This window comes from Dermacentor andersoni, chromosome 2, assembly GCF_023375885.2.
Source record: "Dermacentor andersoni chromosome 2, qqDerAnde1_hic_scaffold, whole genome shotgun sequence".
NCBI lineage: Eukaryota > Metazoa > Arthropoda > Arachnida > Ixodida > Ixodidae > Dermacentor > Dermacentor andersoni.
Genome location: NC_092815.1, coordinates 92,138,740 through 92,164,013, shown reverse-complemented (window position 1 = coordinate 92,164,013; position 25,274 = coordinate 92,138,740). Strand labels below are relative to the sequence as shown.

The 25,274-nt window shown below is 44.5% G+C and overlaps 1 protein-coding gene and 1 long non-coding RNA gene across 2 annotated transcripts in view; one reads left to right on the top strand and one right to left on the bottom strand.

Moving 5' to 3' along the window:
- The window catches only part of LOC129387610 (uncharacterized), a 91,624-nt gene that overhangs the window by 4,416 nt on the left and 61,934 nt on the right, over positions 1–25,274 (bottom strand). The gene's annotated exons all lie outside the window — the stretch shown is intronic.
- The window catches only part of LOC126542040 (oxytocin receptor-like), a 55,017-nt gene continuing 43,687 nt past the window's right edge, over positions 13,945–25,274 (top strand). Inside the window, exon 1 of the mRNA XM_050189012.3 lies at positions 13,945–14,255. The gene's annotated coding sequence lies outside the window, so the exon portion shown is untranslated. The remainder of the gene's footprint in view (positions 14,256–25,274) is intronic.

Genomic DNA, 25,274 nt, shown 5'->3' with positions numbered 1-25,274 from the left:
GGCTTTCCTTACTTCTTCCGGCGTTACTTGTGGGATTTCGAATTCCTCTAGACTATTCTCTCTTCCATTATCATCGTGGGTTCCACTCGTACTGTATAAATCTCTATAGAACTCCTCAGCCACTTGAACTATCTCATCCATATTAGTAATGATATTGCCGGCTTTGTCTCTTAACGCATACATCTGATTCTTGCCAATTCCTAGTTTCTTCTTCTCTGCTTTTAGGCTTCCTCCGTTCCTGAGAGCATGTTCAATTCTATCCATATTAAACTTCCTTATGTCAGCTGTCTTACGCTTGTTGATTAACTTCGAAAGTTCTGCCAGTTCTATTCTAGCTGTAGGGTTAAAGGCTTTCATACATTGGCATTTCTTGATCAGATCTTTCGTCTCCTGCGATAGCTTACTGGTATCCTGTCTAACAGAGTTACTGCCGACTTCTATTGCACACTCCTTAATGATGCCCACAAGATTGTCGTTCATTGCTTCAACACTAAGGTCCTCTCCCTGAGTTAAAGCCGAATACCTGCTCTGTAGCTTGATCTGGAATTCCTCTATTTTCCCTCTTACCGCTAACTCATTACCGCTAACTCAGACCTGTACAACCTTCATTTTGTACCTCTTATTAAGTTTCAGAACAAGACATGCCACCCTCTCGTTAATGCTATAGAATTCCTGTATATTACAAGCTATATTCTTATTAATCAGAAATCCGACTCCTAGTTCTCGTCTCTCCGCTAAGCCCCAGTAGCACAGGACGTGCCCGCTTCTGAGCACTGTATATGCTTCTTTTGGCCTCCTAACTTCACTGAGCCCTATTATATCCCATTTACTGCCCTTTAATTCTTCCAATAGCACTGCTAGACTCGCCTCACTAGATAACGTTCTAGCGTTAAACGTTGCCAGGTTCATATTCCAATGGCGGCCTGTCCGGAAACGTAGGATGAATTCCTAATTTACTATGGTTGTCTCGAGTGGTTGCCAATCTGGCGGACGCCCGGCAGTGCATACAGGCCCCTTTGTGTGTGTGGGAACAAGGGGAGAACCCTTTTCACAAACTGTGCGATTCTAGGAGGCACCCTTTCCGCCAACTGTCCCACTCCAGGGCAGACCCTTTCCGCGAACCAACGTCGCCTAGAAGAAAGGATCAGGCGCCCATCCCGGACCCGCGGGGTGCCACGCGCGGGTTGCCACCAGCGGAGGTAAGCAAGTGCAATGTCGCCCAGGAAAGTGGGAGCAGCCGAAAAGCAACGAGTGGGACTCGGTGCATGTCACGTGACGTTGACGGGAGCAAGATCCCGCCTAAGATTTCAGTGGGCCTATTTAAGGGGCTCTGCAATGTACTTTTCAATTCATTCCTTCTCTTCTTTTACATCTTTCACCAACCTTCGAATAAACTTCTGCAAGTTTCGCACTAGAAATCGTCTCGTCCCTGCCTGATCGCCATGGTCTACCGGACGCCTGCAACCTGCCGAAAACTCCACGCTACCCAATAGTAACGCCGGTCGAGCTTCGAGAAACGGCGTCGCAACAAATGTTTAACGATGGCTTGTAATGACCAGAATTGATTACAAATGACTAAATATGCTTAGTAGTGAGCAGCACTGACTAATAATGACTGAAATAGACTGTAATGACTAGTAATGACTACTAATGCCCAATATGTCTAACGATAAGTCGTAACGACTACAATTGATTACAAATGACTAAAAATGCTTACTAAAAAGGCGAATGATAAGAGGAGGCAGAGCAGACTTTCGCCGTTCGATCACCTCTTAAGAGAGATCTTAAGAAACCCTGTAATTCTTATTTTTTCCTCCCCAAGACCGGCTCAGACTGCAACCATCTGGCACGCCTGCATCGTCTCCATTCCTGAACGTGAAGCTTTCAAATCTGCGCTTTTTCATTACCTATGCTAAAACTCTCCTTTATTTATTGATTGGCATGAATATTTACCACTCCTATCTGTAACGCCTCAATGGTACTGATATTAACCAAATAAATAAATAAATAAATAAATAAATAAAAGAGGACCGAATATTTCATAGCGCTTTTAAGATAAACTTGAAATAAATCCAAAATGTAGTCAGCCCAGCTCATAGGCGACAATATTCTTGGTCGAATGGTTTAGGGGGACAGCCAGTGCGGGTCAGTATGCGTAAGAACCTTAGTAATATTTGTATTCTATAAGTGCGTGGGGCTGCTAAGGTATTTCACATTAGGGTGCGCTAAGCCGCCTATATACCCATGCGCTATTGTCAAACTTTTATTTTATGTACGTCCAACGAATAGTTTGCGCTGTTTCAAATGTAACCGAAGTGTGGGTACTTTCATGCAATCGCGTAAAAGATACCGCATGCGCTACAAAAGTTGAGAACATTTCACTATAGATTAAAACGGTACGTACAATATATTAAGGTAATACAAACAATTTACTACACTGAGAGCTTTCTAATGAGGTACTGCGAGAGGTGAAGGCAAGGAGGAACAAACAGCATACTTCAAAATGAACTTGAACGTGAAATTGTGTGATAATCGTTAACACATAACGATATCTTCACTGAAGTGAAAGCTTGACTCATGGTCTCGATGGTAAATGGTGAATTGTGCGGCTAGGAGCGGCCACATAAACGGCTCAAAATACGTAAACAAGGAATGGCGTCGCGCTTCTACATTCTGGGCGTCCGACAGTTCACCCGTCTATCTTTGCATTTCCCGTTTGGCCAAGAACAAGTCACGTACACGGAACGCCCACAGAGGAAGCACAGCGCTCTCGGTGCCATCCCAGCACGGACTAGCGCGCTGTACTCGCCGCCATTACAGGCTATTATACGCTGCCCTATACACTATAGGCTACCATCCAATTCACGTGCCTCATCTATATTCCAGCAGCGGTGCCATCAATCAGGAAGGCGGGAGGTCGAGGGTGAGGCTCGCCCGCTTTCTTTAGAGCAGCGCGTTTTCAACGGACGGCGTCGCCCAATGGCGAACGGTGACAGCGCCGGCGGCCGGCATCAATACCGGCCAGCCGCCGACGGTGCTCTATCCTCGGCCCCCTCAAAGGACGACGCTCCGAGGATGCCCCGCCGGCGCCCTTCGGCCACTCTATATCTCGACCGGCCAGACAAGACATCCCACGCAGAATGGCGCGCGCGGAAGCGCACTTCAGAGATCGTCGTGCCGTTATTACCGGCCGGCGTGCGCTGCACAGTCCTCTCGACCCGTTTACCATCGCGCAGTTAGCAGCGTCACATACGTGAGCCAGATAATGGCACGTCTGGGGTGTGAGGCGATGGAGGGGGGCGGGTAGGGGGGGGAGGGGCATTCAGCTGGTGGCAGGCGCTGAGCCGGCAGTGCGCGCCGCGAGGGAATAAGAAATCACAGACCTAAGACTCCGCGGACCGGCTTCTCTTCCGCGTAGCCGCCCCGTCGAGATACGGGTGACATTGTTAGCGGCGTGCACTTTGGTCGCCGAGTCTTTGAGCGCGCCTCCGTCGTTTAATGACGGCCATAAATCCACTCCGCTAAAACTCCCTCCTGGCCCTCGTTTTCATCCGCACCGGTCCCTTCCGCGCAACCCGTTTAAATGGATTTTCAGCCTTCACTATCTTTTAGCCTTTGTTTTCTCTTTTTATCCACCTTTGAGGTCAGAACCTCTTCCACGACAGATACACTTGAAACGTCGCTCCCATATACGCTCCAGTTGCTTCGCGAAACGGGGAGAGATTCACCCGAGATGCGTAGAAGACGTACATGAGTCTAGATATAGCTGAGAAAGCGTCAAAAGCGGCACACAGGTTTGTTTTGTTTTCTGTTCTTTTCATCCTTCTCCTTTTCTTGTGCGCGAGCTTTATTATGGCAGAACGGAAACGATGGTGATGCTCCTTAGAATTATCGCTAAAAAAAAAAAATTCTTTGTTTTTCCTATCAAATGATTCGCAAGAAACAGCCGTAAATCTCCAGCTACCATCTCACTCATATTTCAGAGCCGTCTTTTCTGACACTTCCACTTCCTCACAGCTGTCAATTCAAGAACGGAGCGTCTTATCCGAAATTGGAAAGATAAACGTATCAGTTCGCAAACCGCAAAGCGATGAACGATCCGGCGCTTTCAACAAAATGTTCAAAATACGAAATTTCCGCAGCGTTATTGATATCCTGAAGGGAAAATGTGGAACAAATAGTCACTTTTTGCACCTGCAAGAAAGATCGCACACACAAGCAAGCTTTAGAAAAGAATAGCATTTTATTTTCCTGCCCCATATTTAATCAGCAGGGTTCTATTTTGACAACAATACTAATATTTATATTGTTTCTTTTTATGTTATATTCGTCTGTTGCACCAAATCACTGATTCTACGTCTTAAAATTGTATGCAAACGACTTCACAATTTCAAGAAAGAAGGCTTAAGGCGGAGAGAAAAAAGGGTCATTCAGTAAATATTTTCCCCACCTGACCCACCTTTATTGCTTGCAGGATGCTGATACTCCGCATGTGTAATAAATCTTTATAAGTTACGTGCTAATTTTCAACTCTTAACTAACAAGGGTGTTGTTTACGAGCGCTGAAGTGGTGCGAGGTATGATAATGAACCCAGTGGAACGCTGAGCAGCCATCAATTTTCTTTAATTTAGAGGCCACACACCAAGAGACACATTCAATGAGATGAAAGAGGTTTAGGGGGAGCATTCCTGCTCGTATAATGTGGTCAATAACTGGCATCGTGAATTTAAACGTAGTCGGACATGGTGGAAACATGATTATGATGACGATGATGATGATGATGATGATGATGATTTATTGGCATCACCTTTCAAACGGGGCGGGGAAAATCGTCACCTAGCCTGATTGAGTTATTCAGATATGTTATCAATTATTTTACTTCTGGCAGTCTTGTATGCATCTCTTTAATCTTCTCTATCTACGTTGTGCCACTGATTACGCCTGTAATCGATCCAGTCGTATCGGTCTCTTCCCTGCTTGTTTTCCACCAATACTCCAAACTTTTCTTGCTTACGTCAACTACTGACTACTTGCTATGTTCGTCTACTTTAAATCCAAGCGCTTTTTGAAGTTGTACGTTACGTACGTTTGGTGGAAACATTTGAGTGGAAACCCTTCCCATTCCATTAGGATGTGCTGAGTGACCTCCGGATTTTTTGCTGCAGCATACACATGCCTCACCTAAATGCGCATATTTGCTCAGGTATGTTTTTGTCCTTAGGCAACCAGCTCGAGCCTCAAATAGCAAGGCACTTCCCTTCGTGTTATCCTACAGATTTTGACATCTCCATTTAAGCAGCTCCATTTACAGGGTGACCACACTCCGATATCGATCAACACACCATCCAGCAGACGGAGGCCATGATTTTAGAACATCACCACGCAACCATTCGAGACCTAGCTCAAAATTTCAACATAGTTTGGGGTCCAAGGAAAAAATCATTCAAGACTATCTTCATAAGCGTAAGCCACTGTGTTCCTCGGCTGCTGACACCTTTCCGGAGGCTCACACCTTTCCGTAACGGTACATAATAGTATTGGTTCGCAAGAAAACATTTTCGAAACAAAGTAACAGTAGAAAGCTACTATTTGTTCTTCTGAGTAAGCGAACTATGAATTCTGAGATCATGGATGCCTTGCATCAAGGCACTGAGCAAGATCTCAGAAGCAGCACGCCATCGAGTGCACTCGCCGAAATGAGAGACCGCTGTTGCGATAAAACGCACTTATGAGAGTACAAACGAACGATATAACTTCGGTAACAAAGCGCTGTACTGGTAGAAAAAGAAACGATAAGCTCTTCAGCGCGCAAACATTGGGTTTTGCTACGATGCGATCTGCTCGTGCACCGAGCGGCAGGCTTACATTAGTGGGGCGATCGACCGGCTATCGCCCCAACAATCCCTGCCTGAGATACGCGCTTATGCGGACCCCTGAGATACGCGTTAATTCTGACGTCGCCTGACACAGGTTGTTTCGGATTGCCAATTTTTCCTTGAACCGAAAATCGATCAAAAATATTTCGGTTCCACTCCGAAACAAAATAAATGACGTTTCGGTTACGTTCGCATCCCGGTCAAAAATATAGGGGTTTTTTTTTTTTTCGTTTCTGTTCTCGTTCCGTTCCGACACACTGCTGATCACACATAAAAAAATCTGGGTCCATCACTGTGTTCCGGCGACTAAATTCTAATCGGTGCACTGGAAGAATCCGGGCTCACCGACTCCAAATGGGGCACGGGACCAACCCTCGCTAGGCAAGGTCATGCTTACGATCATTGTGGACCAGCACGGTGTAGCCTTAACGGATTTGCTAGCAAAGTGTACCGCGATCAGCGGGGCATAATATGCTTCACTGCTGAAGAAATTGCTGGAGGCCATCAAAAACAAAAGAAGTGACAAGCTCACCAATGGTGTCCGCCTTCTGCAAGACAACGCCCCGTTTTACAACTGTGTGCGCAGATGGAAGCATACTGCGACCGGTTTGAAATTCTTACCATATCACCCTTACTCACCCAACCTAGCAATATAGGAGTTCCACCTATTTCCAACAATGAGGTCATTTTCGAAGGGCAAGCATTTTTCAGAAAATGACACTGATTTCCGAAGTCACAACGTGAATTTTGGAGGAACCTGTCGATTTTTACAAGCGATGTATTTAAGTTGCGTAGAGATATGGTGCAAGTGCGTGTACCTAGGTGGAACCTAGGTGTCCCTAGGTGGTCCTATGTATATATAAGGACTAATAGTTGTGCCAAGTTGCTGCTTTTAGTCCGCAGGAAGCGGAGCAGGGGAAATATTTTATGCATCGAAAAAGTACGGATGAGCTGCAGCTTTAGTGTCAGGTATGCAAACATGCGCGCGCACACACATGCACACACAAACACACGCACGCGCGCGCATGCACGTCCAAAAAATGACACACACACAAGCAGATCATAATGTTATAAATAATAATAATATTAGGAACATATATAAACATCACAAAGAGACAACGAGAGAAGCGGGTTAGCAATTTTTTTCCTAAAAGCAACACCATGACCATCCGCCTAAAAAACAGAGAGAGAGAAAAAAAAGAAAGACAAGAAGAAGGAGATAAGCAAAGGGAAAAAAAGAGAGAGGAAGGCACAACACAACGCATCACACAGCACACGTAGAACACGACCATTACAGGCGAGGGTCTAATCCCCTGGTCGACAAGAATTTCAGCACAGCTTTGTGGGCCTCACATCGAGCTGAAGCACGACCCTTCGGAAACAGGAGATCATTAAGCGCTGTTACAGCAAGATTAAGTAGCTATAACCTGCTCAGCAGCACACGGCGACAACTGCGGAAGGCTGGGCATTCTTACAGGATGTGCTCAAGCGTTTCATAGACAGCCACACACAAGCACATCCACACCCAAAAACATACATAAGCACACGCGGAAGTATGACGCGCAACAAAGTGCACACATTTCGTTTGATGGACATTCAAAACGTAAGCAAGACAGGAGCGCTCGACAGCAATCACAACAGACCGCATCACCAGCTGTACTACGGCGTTCTGGCTCCGCGAAAAGCTGCTTTCGTAAAGTAGAGGAACGAGGGGAGGCTTCATAGCCGAGAACTGTAGCTTCTCAACTTGACAGGCCCGGATGAAGTCAGCCCTAATGCTGCGCACTTTAGCGCAGCCAGCCCCAACACTAATCCCCAATTCCCTCAAAGCTTCGTCGAGGCAAACCCAACGGACGGTTATTTTCGTGGCTGCAGTTTTTCTGTCTCGCCCAAACCACCCTGTTTTCTTTCTCTTTTTATTTTCTGTTTACTTTCTTAGCTAACAGCACACAGCGATTTCATTTCCACATAGGGGCTCCTAGAGTCAAAAACGGGGCCCCCAGCGCAGCACCGGTGTCAGGACCAGCTCACTGCCCTCTGAAAGCGGCATCCCAGAAAAGAAAGCGGGAAGTAAAAAGGAAAGAAAGAAAGAAAGGAAGTAATGAAGGAAGAAATCAAGGAACGAAGAAAAAAAGGAAGGAATCAAGGAAAGAAGGAATATAAAGGAATGAAGGAAGGAAACAATGTAGAACACACGCGAGAAGCAAAAAGAAAAAGGCTGCAGAGAGAGTTGAGAGAGAGAGAGAGAGATATAGATAGATAGATAGATAGATAGATAGATAGATAGATAGATAGATAGATAGATAGATAGATAGATAGATAGATAGATAGATAGATAGATAGATAGATAGATAGATAGATAGATAGATAGATAGATAGATAGATAGATAGATAGATAGATAGATAGATAGATAGATAGATAGATAGATAGATAGATAGATAGATAGATAGATAGATAGATAGATAGATAGATAGATAGATAGATAGATAGATAGATAGATAGAAACAATTTTTCACCATGGCATTATAAGGCTTTTCAATCATCTGAGATTGCGTCTGGAAACTTTTTCTCTTTTTCCTACTGCTTACTTCATTCGTTCTATATTTATCGCATATGTATTCATGTTTCTTTGGCAACAACAAAGGAACGAACTAGAGGTTGAGAGTGGTAAAGTCCAGATCAATGGGAGAAGGCCGTAAAGAGTAGTACAGAGAACGAACGAACGAACGAACGAACGAACGAACGAACGAACGAACGAAGGAACGAAAAAAAGAACTAAGAAATTGCTTAGAAAATCCAGGGGTCGTATTCCAAGAAAACGTTCTCACGCTAGAATTGTTCGTAAAAGCAAATTCCAGTCAAATCCTGACGCTGGACATGTTACTGGCGAAGGTGGCTGGCCAATGGGAAAAAGCATTCACTAACGAGAAGTTTTTTGTTAATTTGGAACCAGGAAAGTAACGACAACAGCTCTCAACTGACTGACTGCAGTGAAGGACAATGTTCTTTTTTTTTCTTTTAGGACACGGCGTAACACAATAAAAAGAGAAATATTGACATTTTGCTTAATTGTAGGACCAGGTGGCTGATTGAAATTAGCTGTAGCTAATGGAAACTATTTCAACCTTCCTCCTAATGCCTGTCATATCATGAGAAGCCAACAAACACTGACACCAAAGACAATATAGGGGAAATTACTTGTGCTTAATAAATGAAATAAACACACGATAAATTAATGGAAATGAAAGTGGATGAAAAAACAACTTGCCGAAGGCATGGAACGATCCCACAACCTTCGTATTTCGCGTGCGCTGCTCCACTAATTGAGCTACCGCGGCGCCGTTTGCCCGTCCACTTGCTTGGGTATTTATGTTTCCTTGTATAACCCTGGGAGTGTTAGCCAGTGCCACCACTCACAGACCTTGGCGGCGGACGTGGAACATCCTTTTTGCCGCAGACGTCATGAAACCGTGATCTTTTTTTTTTTTTTGGTGAAGGCAATTGGTCAATAAACCCACACATGCTACCTGAAGGCATCAATGTTGCCGGATTCGAGGCTCTCGTTATGCAATAAACGAGAAGGAAGGGGGTTAACCGAGGGGCCTGATATTTATTAGTCCTATCATGAGAAGCCAACAAACACTTACACCAAGGACAACGTAGGGGAAATTACTTGTGCTTAATAAATGAAATAAAGAGACGATAAATTAATGGAAATGAAAGTTGATAAAAAACAACTTGCCGCAGTAGAAAACGAACCCACAACCTTCGCATTTCGCTAAGGTTGTGGGATGTGATGCCTGTGATGCCTTCAGGTAGCATGTGGGGGTTTATTGACCGGGTGCCTTCACTCAAAAAAAGGATCGCGTTCTCGTGACGCCTGCGGCAAAAAGGATGTTCCACGTCCGCCGCCAAGATCTGTGAGTGGTGGCGCTGGCTAACACTCCCAGGGTTCTACAAGGAAATATAAATACCCAAGAAAGTGGACGGGGAAACGGCGCCGCGGTAACTCAATTAGTGGAGCATCGCACGCGGAGTGCGATTGATTTGCATGATAAGAAAGTTTGTTTCCTCTAGTTTCTCACCGCTTCGTCCATACCTAACATTTTTCCAGTGAACATCTAAGTTCGCCTTACGTGAATGATAGCGTTTGGCTACAGTTTAGAAACACTGAACGACATTTGACATTGCCTGTAGCAGATGGGCTTCATGCAATCGATTACTTCATCCGTCTTGACGACAAACGTATGAGCTTGATTTACTGGTAAACTCTTGTAAAATGGAACCACTTGCTCAAGTTCTTTACAGCAAGTGGGCGACACAGCATTCCAGACAGACTGAAGTCATCTACATAAAAGAATACCGAATATAGTGTCTTGTTACAGCATGAAGATTGGAGCCTTTGCATTGCTGTATTGCGCATGGGTGTTGGATGTGTTTACTACATACCTACAGCATTAAACGATGACATTAAAGTGGGGAAGGGGGCAGGAGTGGAGATATTGTAGTTGAGGTAAAACCCAAAATCAGACACAATAGCATACACCGCATTCACTACTCATTTACAATATAAATTCGAACACATCACCATATATAGCAGTCGCAATACCACGGGTTGGTCTTCCCCATTCTTTTATACTTGTAGTTGGTAGGAAATAACAGATTTAAACAAATTTACCTCACAATTAACTTACTTTTTCTTTATTGAAATGATCTGAACGTGGATATGTGTAACGCGCACATAACAGTAGCCTGAATTTGAGTGGAATATATTGTGCAGATGTTATAGACCAACGTCTCATTGTATAGTCCCGGCAACGAGCCTTAGGAATTCAAAACTAAAGGGCCATTCGTCCGAACTTCTGGATGTTACAGGTGATGATGATCAGAAGAAGAAAAATAAAGCACGAAGTGAAATGAAAGGGATCCGTTTCCATTAAGTCAAGTCTAGTGAAAGTGGGTCGGAAGGCAATAACAAAGCTTTGGAATAAATGCGACTATACTGAAGTGCGTGTCAAAGGTAATGCCTGAAGCAACGAAGATACGATTACCGGAAGCAGCTTCAAAGTAGATCAACGCATTGCCACAGCGCGATAATTAGCGATAAAGGAGACAACACCAAAAAGAAAATGCACGCTTCGTATTTATAAGACTAACTCTCAGTATTTATGTCTGTTCTATACTTGAATATGCCTGCAAAGTGCTCTTCGATAAATGTCCTATACTTGAACATGCCCTTCGATAAAACGTGAGAGAAAAAAAAGCTTGACTAGGTACATCACTTAGATGCTCGATTCGTATGATTTTCTTGCTGCTGCAAATTGTGCACGAATACCGGGCTAAACTAGCTTTGGCTAATGTCCCAGCATTTTTCTGCGCACAGCGTTTGTGCGCTTTGAAGGAAATAAATGAAAAGAAAATGAAATAACAAAAAATAACGTGATCTTCGGACGCTGTAATGCAACTTACAGAGTTGCGTACAATTGTTGTTCGTGGTTGGCGCATCATAGCATCAGTTGCTTTTGCGCCATAGCACCCTGCATAACTAACTTTCTCTTAATTACTGCGAATTGCAGTCTGAATGCCACAAATAAGCATCCAGACTATACGCGCAATATCATACTGCCATATTTCAATACCTTAATAACTCCTTAAGCTTAAGCAACACCAGCAATTTTCAGCATCATCAGCGTCAGCAACAGCAATCAACCAAGAAACTATTTCATCGCATCCGGTATCAGTCGCGTTAAATAGAAGGGAGATCTGCTTCATTCCTTGTTTGTCTGTTCTCGCACATACCCGGCGCTGATGAAGTCGAACTTCAGTTCTACGGGGCGCACCCATTATGTGAAATTGGCAAGAACAGTGTGGATTTTTGGGCAAAGTTTATAGGAGCAATTAGGTTAGGAACAATTAAAGTGCATAAATAACAGAAACCTAAGAGAGGCGAATACGTGGAAGTTCTCATCCTGATTAGACCGGCAACAAGAAGGGAAGAAATGGAATCAGGTAATACGAGTTGGTAAGTGTACCTTAAGAAAAACGAAAATCACAAATTTAACGGGGCAAGCGGTTAATGTAGCTTCTTCGGTGGCTTCATATTAAGGACTAGGAGGAACGTAAGCCTTTTCCCGACCGAACAAACTCGACCGGTAGCCAATAAGGCATCCGTGTGTAAGCCGAAACGTATACAAATCCATGTCAACACGCCACTTTGATCGACGTTCTGTTTTTCTTTTATTTTACTTCGGCAATATTTCCCGACCTGACGCAATGTCGTTCACTTATCGATTCCTCTGGCGACTTCCACTTGTTGAGCGTGGTTATTTCTGGTGGCTGATCTCTCTGGCTAAAGGCGTTTTTGTTTACTTCGAGATACCGCATACAAAACAAGAATTTACACTGGGTTCGCTACAGCGGCAAACGCAGCGACACAGTCTACTCGAAAGAGACTCTCGGAGCTCGAGCCGTAGCACGCGGGCCGGGCAAATAAAGGAAAAGTTTCGTTGACACAGCCAATGGAAGTTCCGCGACACCGTGGCCCCTATTTTTCTTGTGGCTTATGCGACGCATCAACGCATCTCAAAGAGTGTCGAACTTGCTTCGTGCGACGCATCAACGCATCTCAAAGAGTGCGGAACTTGTTTCGTGCCAGGAGAGGTCTAAGGAGACGAAGATGTTTTCGGTAGGGCACTTGAAAAACAAATAGTTATTACGGGGCATTTTTTGTAATTCTTATTTTGCCTTTCACCTTGTGGCTCTACAGGAAGATTTCAGTATACACAAGATCTTTCGCGTCGAGGCTTTGTGGCTCTTCGGAATGGGCCGTCGACTTAATGGGGTGTTTTTCTTGCCTACCAATAAAGTTATCTTTTTCCCACCTTTCTCTACCTGGCTTCATCGTGAGGATGCTTCGTTACTTCGGTCAGTGTCAGCGACCTCTGAGCCAACAACATTGGCATATAAGGACGAATTTCTCCCTTTACAGCTCATTACATAGTCCTGAATGCGTTAGCTCCACTCTCTTGCCTTTTGTTTCGTATTTGCGTTAGTAAAGCTGTAGCTCGGGAGAGAAAAAAAGAGCAACGTATCACGTGGAAATCGAAAAGTAGATGAAAGCTAGACGTTCGCGTTTTCTCTGTCGGATGCTTTTAGCTGAGATGAAACACAAACGCTGCGCTGTCAAATTTGTGATGATGAACGAGAATGTGAGCTACGAACTGTAAGCTTTTGGTGAAGAATGGGGTGTTTCTGTTATTGCTTCCTATTTTTCGCGTCGTTTACCCGAAATGCTAAAAGCGTGCATAAGCTCCCCTTTGAAAGATAAATATACGAAATCGTGGTCCATTGTCAATGTCGTACCATCATAACTAAAAGAACTATAAGCAAATATAAAAATTAAAAAAATCTACATTGCAGGTTTTGGCGCAAGACAATGTGTTTTGTAAAGAAAAGCCACTTTATGCGTCTAACCGCGTGGCCATTTACAAACTTGCCCTGAAACGACCATAAAACTGTCCCGAAATGCGGGACATATAACGTTCATTGTGATATACGGAAGACAACAAGCAGTATAGAAGCACAGAAGAAAATGTTATGCGGCTTCTTTACAGGACATACTGCTAAGGGGACCAAATATGTTTACGACACGCGCAAAAACTCTGCACCAGAACGTTCGAGCCAAGGAGAGCAAAATGAAAACTGGGAAAAACTTCGGACGAAAAACTTCGGATGGAAGATTTCGCGAATTCGCGCACCTTGTTAGTTTACCTGGCAAATGGTTAGCGCGTCACCCTGTCCAGCGCACGCCGCGGGTGAAGAGCAGTCGCGTTGCAAGCGAAGCCCGACTGGAGCGGAGGGAGCGCACGCCCAACCGAGGAGCGATTCCGGCGTCACGTGGTGTTCCCACGTGGCTCGCATCGCCGGAAGAGACGGAAGAGCGAAGGGACGAGATCCCCCACGCTCCCGAGCGTCCGCGTCCTCCTCCTCCCCACCTCTCCTCACGCGCCTCCGGAGGATCCACGAGAGAAGCGTTCCCACGAGCCACCAACAAACCGAGAGCAAACGGTTGGGCCGGACGTTTTTCTCGCCACGCGACGCCGTCTCATCGCGCGCGCTCGCTTCGCCGTCTCTAGTGCCAAGAAAGAAGTCACGAATGATCGCGTTCGCGAAGGGTGCAGTGCGAGTGAATAGCGGCCCGGCTGTTAGAGGCCCGTCCGCGCCTACTCTGACAATGTTCGTACGTCGAAATGGTGTTTCTTGAGCACAGACTGGCGCCTGCCAAGAGCAATTGACGAGCGTATTTCTCGGCCGCATATGTGACGGTTGTCACGTTCCGCCCGCAGCTACGAGTGTAAGGACCAGCACCCGTTAAACTGTGAGTATTATTGCCTTTGTTTCTTGCGTATTTTGTTCTCCTCGTTTTCATTTCGTTTTTTGTCATGTCTATCTATTTCTTCCTTTCTTACTTTCTTTCTTTCATTATTTGTTTCACTCTTCCTTCCTTTCTTCCCTCATTCATTATTTCATGCATTCCTTCTTTTTGTAAATTGTTTTTTTTTATTATTCTTATGCCGTTTGGCTAAGCATTTTAGCGTGAAAGCACGCTCCTTATAGCGTTTGCTTATTGTGCCACGAGCAGTTCTGCTTAGCCTCTTAAGTGGGAAATGCCTTCCGCGAATATCAAACTACACGCTCCGCATTTTAATAGGTACCGTGTTGTCCCTGAGAAAGAGATGGCGTAGTATATTGAGAGAATGAGGACATTCACCGCGGAGTTGTTTGGTCTTGTTATTAAATATGAAGATTATACGGAGAAAAAATAATTTGTCAGGACTATGCGCATAAGCTGTCGTTAGCAGTAACTTAGTTAAGATGGTCGAGGAGCCACTGAACTGTTCCTTTGTTTTGTTCTCCCTTTTGTAGTTTATGTTACTTAACGGTCGATTTTGATTAACAGGGCTACAATTAGCCATAGGCTCACTGAATTTTTCGTCTTGCGCTCATTCGCCAAGGATACTCATGATCCCTGTTTAGACGGCACAAGTCATGAGAAGGACCTAGAAGGTGGTGGTGGTGGTGGTGGTGGTGGAAGTAAGGGGGGGAGGGGAGGAGGGAGGTTTTGGCTTAGCGCACGTGGAACTTTGCTGCAAGCAAGTAGTTGTCTCCCACGAAACGTTACTCGCGATAAGTGAAACTCGACTTACCCCTCATTCCTCACAACTTGACGTTATCAGGGAATACGCAGCAAGAGTGCGCACTCGTTAGTGTGTCGTGGTCGATTTTAAAATAAAATAGAAAATGTTTGTGACAAATACGTCGCAAGCGTCTGTATGCCGTTAGATTGCCGAATGAATAAAATGGCTATAGAATATGCCATGGTGAACTTTTGCTAAATGTTTGAGCCGGGCCCACCACTGTAGCGGGCGTCATTCAATATCCAAGCTACCACGAAAATGTGTTCTTCAGCAGCACAGAACGGCGCGCTCTCACGCCACATGCTACTTAGTTTTGACTGTAGCCAAGCGTCGCGGGTTGTAGATGTGCCTTTACAGAATACCCCGCTAGGGGTATTCCGTAAGTGTGCACTTAGTGGACGTATCCATTTCGTGTGCTGCTGAAGTTCTGATTCGCTTGGCTGGGGCACGCGTCAGCTAGAGACAGGCGCCCCCAGCCAATCAGCAGCAGACGCAATTGACATGTCCACTAGGTGGACACGCAGAATACACTCAGGTCGCGGCTACGCTGACACGGAAAATCAAAGTGCCAGTGCGAATTGTATTATCATCATCATCATAACCATCAGCCTATTCTTATGTATACTGCTGTACGAAGGCCTCTCCCGGTGATATCTAGTTACCCCGGACTTGCGCTAGCTTATTCCAACTTGCACTTGCAAATTTCCTGATTTAATCACCCCACCTAATTTTCTGCCGTCCGTGACTGCGCTTCTTTTCCCTTGGCATCCATTCTGTAACTTTAATGGTCCACCAGTTATCTGCGCTAGGCATTACATGACCTGCCAGCTGCATTTCTTTCTCTTAATGTCAACTATAGTTTCGGCTCTCTTTGTTTGCTCTCTGATCCACATCGCTCTCTTCCTGTCTCTTAACGTTACGCCTAACAACTTTCGTTCCATCGCTCTTTTCGCAGTCCTTAACTTGTTCTCGAGCTCCTCTGTTGACCTCCAAGTTTCTGCCTCATATGCTAGCATCGGTAGGACGCAATGGCTGTACGCTTTTCTTTTCAGCGAAAGTGGTAATCTGACAGTCAGGCTTTGGTAATGCATGCTTTACGCACTCCAACCCACTTTTATTCTTCTGTATCGTTCTCGTGGTTATATAACAATGAATAATTGCGCCAAGATATCTCGCACTTAAGTCCGAATTACGAAGCACTGAGTCTTGTAGCATGCGCCACTTTGGTGACGCGTCAACCTGCGCTGTGAGCGTCTAACTTGGCCTTATTACGCACTCTAGAACTACAACCTCTGTAACAGCGGTAGAGAGCGCTGTCGCCTTGTGCTGAAAAAAAAAATTCCACCAGCTAAAAAACTGAAAATAAAATAAAACGTTGAAGATACGGTGCTATACTCAGTGTAGTTTTCTTTGAGAGATATATATGTATGGCTCGAACAATACTTATGAATCTTTAATGCTGTCCTCAAAAATACATTTCCCAGTTAAGCTGCACAGCGTTTTATTACTCTATAGAATAATTACGGATGCATACGCGTGAAGTCTATATTGCGTAGCAGACAATTTGTAAGCATCCATTTTCATGATTCTGAAATAACTACATGCAACCCATGGGACAAGGACAGAGGGTTTAAGCGAGCGTGCTTCCTGCTTTTAACTGCGCTTCGACGTAACTCTGCGCATGCGTCAAAATATCACACGGGTCGACGACGGGGCTCGTTGAATTGAGTTGAATTTTGGGGTGTCATGTTCCAAAACCACCATTTGATTGCTAGGCACGCCGTAGTGGGGGACTCGGGATTAATTTTCAACACCAGATGATCTTTAACGTGCCCCCAATGCACGGAACACGGGCTTTCTTTGCATTTCGCTCCCATCGAAATGCGGCCGCCGCGACCGGGATTTGATCCCGCTACCTCATGCTTAGCAGCGCAACGCCACAGCCGCTAAGCCACCGCGGCGAGGAAAAGGCCACGTGCAGCATAGCACTCTTCAGGATATGGTTTAAATATCTGCGGGCGGAGGTGGAGGATCATTTCTGTGGTGTGCAATCCATGTGAAGTGACACACTTGCCAAACCGACAACTAGTGAGCGGGACCAACACACCAGCTGAATGTAGTTTCTCTTTCCTGGTTTCACTTCCACGTTATTAAACGTGCCCCAGCAAACACCGTGGGAGAACAGCAGTAGCGTTTCAAGCGAAACCTGCCAGGAGCGTAGAGCGCCTGCCCAACCGAGAAGCGATTCCGGCATCCCGCGGTGTCCCCCTGGCAACGATGATGAACTCACATGGAACGCAATCGACAATGTGCAGTTCAATGCTATGGCTCCGTGTATTAGGTTTTTGCACTCTTCGAAATATCCGAAATGCAACTGCCAGTGATTTACATGACCCGCATATGTTTGTTTAAAATAATCTTCTTGAGTGGTAACTTCAATGAAAATGAAGATAGGCTACCACATATTATTTGCATGTAGGTGCACGGAGCGGACCCGATTTCCCAGCACCTAAAGTTCCCCTTTTTTCGTTAATGAGTCAAAGCGCTCTTTGGATGCTCAAATATTAATGTCTCCACCGCTACAACTGAAGGCTTTATGACGTTAGTCGTTGACGTTTTGGCACAGTGGCACGTGCTTCTTCTTTTTAGAGTTCTCGCTTTCGGCATAGCAGAATACCGTGTGCCAACTTCAGTATGTAGCCTGCCGTTTCACCCAAAGGGCCAGAAACTTTCCAAATAATATACAAGTAATGAAAAAACAACCTCGCCAACAAGCTCCACAATTTTATAAATCGTTTTATGCTATCGATAAGTACATATAATCCAGGCGATGGAGTCTTTTCTTTTTTCATATATCTTTGTCATCATTGTATCGCTCACATAGCGAAGCCATACACAAGTTAAATGGAAAGAAAAAACATTGTTCGGATTGCACAGTTGATGCTGGTGCCGCTGCATCTTGTCAGACTACTTTTGCTTTGTTTTTCTTTTTGTTTTTTTCTCCTGACTTATTTTTGCATTTTTGTGGCTGCCGTGGTGGCGTAGGGGCTTTAACGTTGTGCTGCAAAGCCCAAGGCCACGGGATCAAATCCCGGCCCCGGTAGTCGCATTTCGATAGGGGCGATATGCGAAATCGCCCGTATACCGTGCGTTGGGGCCCTATAACGCAAAACTATTCCAATATGTTTTTATTCCAATCTCCTGAAGCCAAATTTGCGTAACCGCCGACGCAAGCATCGGGCGGTCAACAGCAGGCTTGTCTGAACAGGCCAATCAGACGCTCTCCTCGTTTATAGGAGGTCACTCTTGTTTGCTTGAAGAACGAATAACATTGCCTACACTGAGCGGCTTGTCTTCTCTAATTGGCTGACAAGAGGCGAGGAGCACGCTCAAGTGGAGAGGGATCCGATGAGGCCGAGCCACTGTACTGAAAATTGATAACCGGGTGAAGAGGGTGGTGCTGGCATCTGCGAATGATCTGCTTTCCCTTACTTATCTTGCGGCATGTGGTCGAAAATTGCGGCGGCATGCAACGGAAGGTTAAGAATGCCGCTAAAAAGGACCCTCAGCAAAGAAAACCTTGCTGAGAGAGGTCGTAAACGTGCCCAAAGCGCTCGAAAACGTTACACGGCCGCACAAAAAGCTTTATTATACGCAAATAAACCCATGCTCTCCGGCAGGTGCGAGTAGCCTGTGCCTGAGCGATTGGCGGCAGCCATCTTTTATCCCTTTCGGAACGGGGCAGCCTGCGACTATTCAGAAAGAAATCAGTTTTGTTCGGCATATATAATGCATATTTAACGCGCACACGTCACTTTGACGCAGTGAGTTTTCGCGGTTTTGTGACGTCGCGTGACAGGCAGTTGAAGTGGGTGCAGCCCGAAAAATTTTTACCTATAGCCTAAGGCTAATGGCGAAAAGGCGTCGAATCATAAATAACTATTTTTCTTTTGTTCGGTCAAATTATGCATAATCAGCCTGTACACGTCATATCAGATGGGGAGCTATCGCGGTTTTCGTGACGTCGCGTCACAGACAGGTGAAGTAGGGGTGGTCCAAAACAGTTTTTGACCAATCATGGAAGGCTGATTGCAGAAATGGAATAGAAAAGTTTGGAATAGTCTTACGTTATAGCGCCCTTGGATGCACGTTAAAGAACTCCATGTGGACAAAATTAATGCGGACCCATCCCCCCCCCCCCTTTCCTACGGCGTGCCTCATAATAATATTGTGGTTTTAGCACGTAAAACCCCAAAATTTATCTATTGAACAAGATGTTCTCAGTGGTGTGCGCTGAGTACATCTTAGATGTATTTGAGAATTTTATTTCACATTATTAATTTCTTACCTTGTATGTAAAAAGTAAACCAAAAGTGGAAAGAACTGCGGTAGTTTTCAAATTGATGAGTGGTACTTTGTGACGAATCGTATGCGCTTAGCAGGCTCACAATAGCTCCTTGCGGATGAATAATGGTGACGCCATGAGCTGAACGTTTTCAATTACAGATTTACTTTGTCGCATTCTCTTTTCGCTCCCGGGAGCTTTTGAATAATGTTTTGTTGACGCAGATGAACGAGGTTTCATTGAAAGGTCGGTGTTTGCCACCGGGGGAACAATGTCATCCAAGTTTGCGGCACTTATAGAACTTGGCAGCCTGTCATCAAAAACGCGTTTTTTTTGTTTTTTTTTACCATAAGAAGCTGAAATGCGGGCAGGTTTGAGAATCCCAGCTTCGCGCATTTAATTGCATTCCTTCCATAACCAGAAAAATAGAGTGGGAAGTGCTGGCTCTCCCGTGAATCCTTTATTCTTTTTTTTTGGGGGGGGGGGGGTTTGTTCTCACTGCTTAATTTATCTTCCTGAACGCGCTTCGAGATGATATACGCGCTCTTTTGTTCTGCGTGAATTTTGCATTGTCCCCCGGCTCAGGCGAACTTGCCCTTCACTGACTTTGCTTTTCATCGCACCCTTCTATATTCTGTGGCATTTAAATTCCCGCGCGTGACTTAAACTGCCGTTGTCTATCAGACGGCTTAAATTTACTGCACGCATCGGCCTTGCGTACGTAAGACGTTAGCGAGATCGAGACTGCGCACGCGCCGAACGTGAAAGAGATGCGTACGGCTGCGCACGCGAGCGATGCGCACGCAAGATCCCCGCGCTTGCGTTGCGCCAGCTAGAGCCGTTGCGGGCCTTACCGGCGGCTCTCTCGTGAGATCTCGACCTGCTGAGAACACAACGGACAAGATGGCCGCGAGCGACAGCAGCATGGCAGTTACGGCAGCTGATAAGAAAAGTCGAGTGCATTTTGGCGTCGCACAATTGATTTAGAGCTTCTCGCTTAAGTGAGAAATTTGAACCCGTTCGCGGACCCGCTGCAGCGGAGCGTTATCGCCTCTAATTTGCAGGAAATTACTGGGATGCCGTTAAACGCCCACAACGTAGGCAATCGAACCGAGCTGCTCCTCTCGTATTACGTGAGAAAGGAAGTAGCAGCGCATCAGCTAGTTTGCTGAGGTCTTCTTTCTTCAAGAGGAATTATTGTCGAAACAATGTAACATTCAATACGCTCCACATCGAGGAGTCCGTTGCGGCAGCAGTACCAGAGCAGCTCTGCTTCGCGGTCGCGTCTCATGCGACATTCGATATCGTCGAGGCTACTGTCGCCCTTCAAAACCAACCGTTACAGTTCATGATTTAGTATAGCGTATCCAAGGTTCGTTGTCACGCCTGGGAACGTGAGATGAATTTTAAAAATCCCTGTCAGCTGTATTGATTGATTGATTGATTGATTGATTGATTGATTGATTGATTGATTGATTGATTGATTGATTGATTGATTGATTGATTGATTGATTGATTGATTGATTGATTGATTGATGATGCACTTGGGGAGAAGTCATGAATCCCTCGCTATCTGTGTTAGCAGCGACGATCAAATTTATCTGTTTTGATAACGAAAGCCCGCATTTGCAAAGAGCTCTTACGCTAGAATAATTCGGAGGAGAAAATTGCAGCGGATCCTGACTCTGGACATGTCATTAGCGAAGGCAGCCAGCCGATGGCAGAGAGCACTTGTGAACAAAAGGTTTGTGCATTCCGCTCCTGGACTCGCATTCAGAAAAAAAGCTTCTTACGCTATGTATGTTCGTAGGAGCTAATACCAGCTACTCATGAAGTTGGGCATATCATTAGCTAAGGTGGTCGGCGAATGACAAGAGTACTTACGAATGACAAGCTCAGTGAATTCGGCCCAGACAAAACCACCTTTAAAGCGTCGCGGCGCCCGCTGTCTTTTCAACCACTGGGTGTGATCCGTCTTTATGGACAACTCTGGAACCGTGAAGCCAATTCTGTGCAATAGTTCAATTTCGTTTATTTAATTACTGTTTCTCAAAGTGCGTGGCTCGATCTGAGGAAAATCTCTCTCTGGAAGTTTACTGCGGTCAACGCGCGTGGAGCGATAGGACTCGTCCGCTGCTCCCCCTTGGGAGTCGAATAACTACAGGCAAACGATCCTCACTGCCTTACACGATCCATACAGCGCGTCTGCGCTGTCATCGCTCACTCCATTATTCTCTTTCTTCGGACGTCGGCGAGAAAGCGTTTATCCCTAGAGAGCAGCGATGGTCAGGCCGGGTGGCCGTGAAACACGGAATGAGTGTATGCGCACTGCTTTCTTTTGTGTTATTTTCTACAGGACGAAAGGAAAACGGGGAATAGCTTAGCACAGGGAGGAAGCAGATATGACCAAGAAAAAGGTTCTTTAGAAGTATGCTATAAAAAGATTTCAGGTTAAGCTGGAGGAGGTAATTACATTTCAGAATTAAAAAAAAAACGAGAACTAAGTATCAGGATCGCATACATTAAATATAGATAAATACGGGTATTACAGACTTTTAAGTTAGCGGGAAGAAAGTATTCCATTAGGTTTCCATTGCGAACCTTTTAAAGCGGTTTTAAATCTTGTTGCAGTTGTCCATTTTAACGTAAAGGACGGGAGGATACAACGCTCTATAACGACGCATTCTAAAGCAATGGGTTCAACAATGAGTTCAACAAGTTCAAGCTGTAAGCTTGAAATTGTTGCTTGACTTTTATCAATATGGGAAAATGAAAGAAAATCCCTTCGTTAAAAGTTCTGTCGGCACTAACGGAAGGATGAAGAAAGGAATACATCGAGGCATCAACGGTGCAAAGCAACGGAACCTTTTAAAGGTTTCGCGCTGTTTTCAGTATTCCTTTTTACTTTGTTCGTTATGAAAAAACTGAGAATGTTATCGACGATTACCCTAAGCTTTTGAATACGGAAAACGCTAGCGCAAGGTGCTGAATTTATTGTCGGAAAAGAGAGGCATTACTTTTGCGGCATATACTCTGGGAGTTTTTAGTCTGCGATAACAACGAATAATAAAAAAAGAAATTTGCCTTTACGGGAGATAGCGTACTACAAAACAGAAATTTTGCGCTTAGCGTTTTATAACCGCATCATTCCGCTAACGTTCAGAAATTATTCTTTCAAGAAAATAAATATTTTGAGCATACTATTTATGCGAAACGCCGGTACACGTCTGATACCTCTTTTCTTTTTAGCCGCTCGATTTATGGCATAAACATTAATAACGTATTTTCGTGCATGCAACGCACACCAAAATTTCAGAACATTTTATTTTTATTTATACAATACTGCGGACTCATGGTCCAAGCAGGGTGGTCGATACTAATACAAAAGAAACACAAAAGAAACAGCAACGAAAAAAGCAACAATAATACAGGCTCAGAAAGGTTATTTCACAGTTTGATCATTTGCTTTGATAAGGCAGTTCCATTTACTAATGGTTCTCGGGAAATAAGAAACATTAAATAGGTCTGTGCGAGCAAAATATGGGGTTAGGGCGTTTTCATTGTGGTTTCGGGTGGGCCTGCTAGTTAAGCGTGACACATATGTTGATGCATCTAGCGCTAGTTTGTTTTCCAAAAGTTGGGAAGGAAATTCTAATCTAAATTTTTGCCTTCATGCCTGAAATAGGGGAATGCCATTTGCTTCCGTTAAATCAGAATGCGAATCTAATGCTGAAAATATATTAAAAATAGACCTTACGACCTTTCGCTGAATACCTTCAAAACAATCAATGTTGCGCTTAGTATGAGGATTCCATATAATGCACGCATATTCCAGTCTTGGTCGCGCAAGAGCAGTATAGCAGAGCAGTTTAAGATTAGTGGGAGCAGTTTTAAGTTTATGTTTAAGGGCACAAAACTTGCGGAAGGCGGATGGACAAACATTATCAGTATGAATATTCCAAGACAGGTTTGAAGTGAGTGTTACACCGAGATATTTATAGCAACTTACTTCTTGTAACGGTGAAGGCCCTAATATGTAGGTATATGACACCGGATTTTGTTGGCGAGTTACTGGAAGGGAGACCCATTTGCTCGTGTTAAGGGTCATTCCCCATTTTACACACCATTGAAGTATATCGCCCGGACAAGTGTTGAGATCGTTGTAATCGTTAGTGGAACCAATTTCTTTGAACAAAACACAGTCATCGGCAAACACTCTTATTTCTACACCAGGGCGAACAACATCAACAATATCATTAATATACAATATAAAGAGCACGCTGCCCTGAGCTACACCGGATGCGACCGGAAGACAGCCGGAGTGTTGACCCGCTACATCAACGTATTGTTTGCGATTACTCAAGTGTGCTGAAATCCAGACAACAAGTATTTGTGGAATGCCTATTGTTTCAAGTTTGAAAATGAGTTTGCTATGAGAAACATTATCGAAGACTTTGCAAAAATCCAGGAAAAGCATATCTATCCTACCGTGTCTGACGAGGGTCAATGCCAGAGAATGAAATAATGTGACGAGTTGAGTTACGTTTGATAATCCTTTCCGATATCCATGCTGATATTTGGTCAATATGCAGCGTCCCTCGAGGAAGGTTGTTATACGAGTAGCTATGATATGTTCACATAATTTCACAGCATTGCGAAGTTAGTAAAATAGGACGGTAATTTCCTAGTGTCAGGCAGTCTCCCTTTTTAAAGATTGGTACAATTCGGGCGGTCCTCCAATCACTGGGTAGTTGTGAAATTAGCAGAGAAGTGGGAAAAATAATAACCAAAAATTTAGCAAGAGGTAAAGCATATCGTCGTAGGAATACCTTTGGGATATTATCAGGACCGCACGATGTTTTGGTTTTCAAATTTAGTAACATAGATGCCACACCAGGATAAAAAATGAAGGGTGTATCTGCACGTGAAAAGACTGTCGTGTTGCATGCACAGTTTGAAACGGAAGTGTTGAACACGCTGTGGAAGTATTCATTGAAATGCTCGGCAATGGCTCTCTGGTCCGTTAGGTTGATTTCGTTGGCTGACATATGTAATACTGTTTTTTTTTTCTTTTCGCAGATATAGTTCCAGAATTTACCGGGGTCACCTTTGAGAAAGTTAGGCAAGGAAGTGCTGAAGTAATACCCTCTCAAGCTGCGCACAGCTTGATCGAGATTGTTCTGCGCATCATATATCAAACCCGCCGGCGCCTGTCGTTCTTTTTTAATTGCTTAACTTTGCGTTTCATCTGAATAATGGTGTGAGTTATCCAAGGTGTTTGCTTGTTAATCTTTTTGAACTTGGTTGGGACAAGATTACCTAAGCAGAAACGACACATTTCTTTGGACCGTGTCCAGAGTACGCTGACATCTGCGTCATCAAAATCGGTAAGACATGTTTCCATATGTGCAGTTATACGTACATCGTTAGCCCTAGAGTAGTAATGAATTTTTGCGGCTGGTTACTGGAACAAGAGCAAAGGTAACGCATACGAAGTTGTGATCAGAAAGACCTTGTCCTACTTCCACGTTGTGTTGAGAAAAATTGCGGTTAATAAACACAAGATCCAATATTGAGGTGGAATCGCTCTGTACTCGCGTTCGTATGTGAACTACTTGCAACAGGTCATACATAAGCATAATGTCAAAAACTATCTGAACATGTTTTGAGGTCTTCATGCCAGCATCAAAGCGCTCCCAGTCTACTCCAGGTAAGTTCAAGTCACCAATTAGTAAGACCTTCTTATTTTCAAATTTAGTCATGTAATTTTTCAGTGTGCTAAGGTATTCTGGGGTGACATTTGATGGCCTGTACAGCCCAAATACAATTAGACTGTGACCCTAGCAAGTCAGCT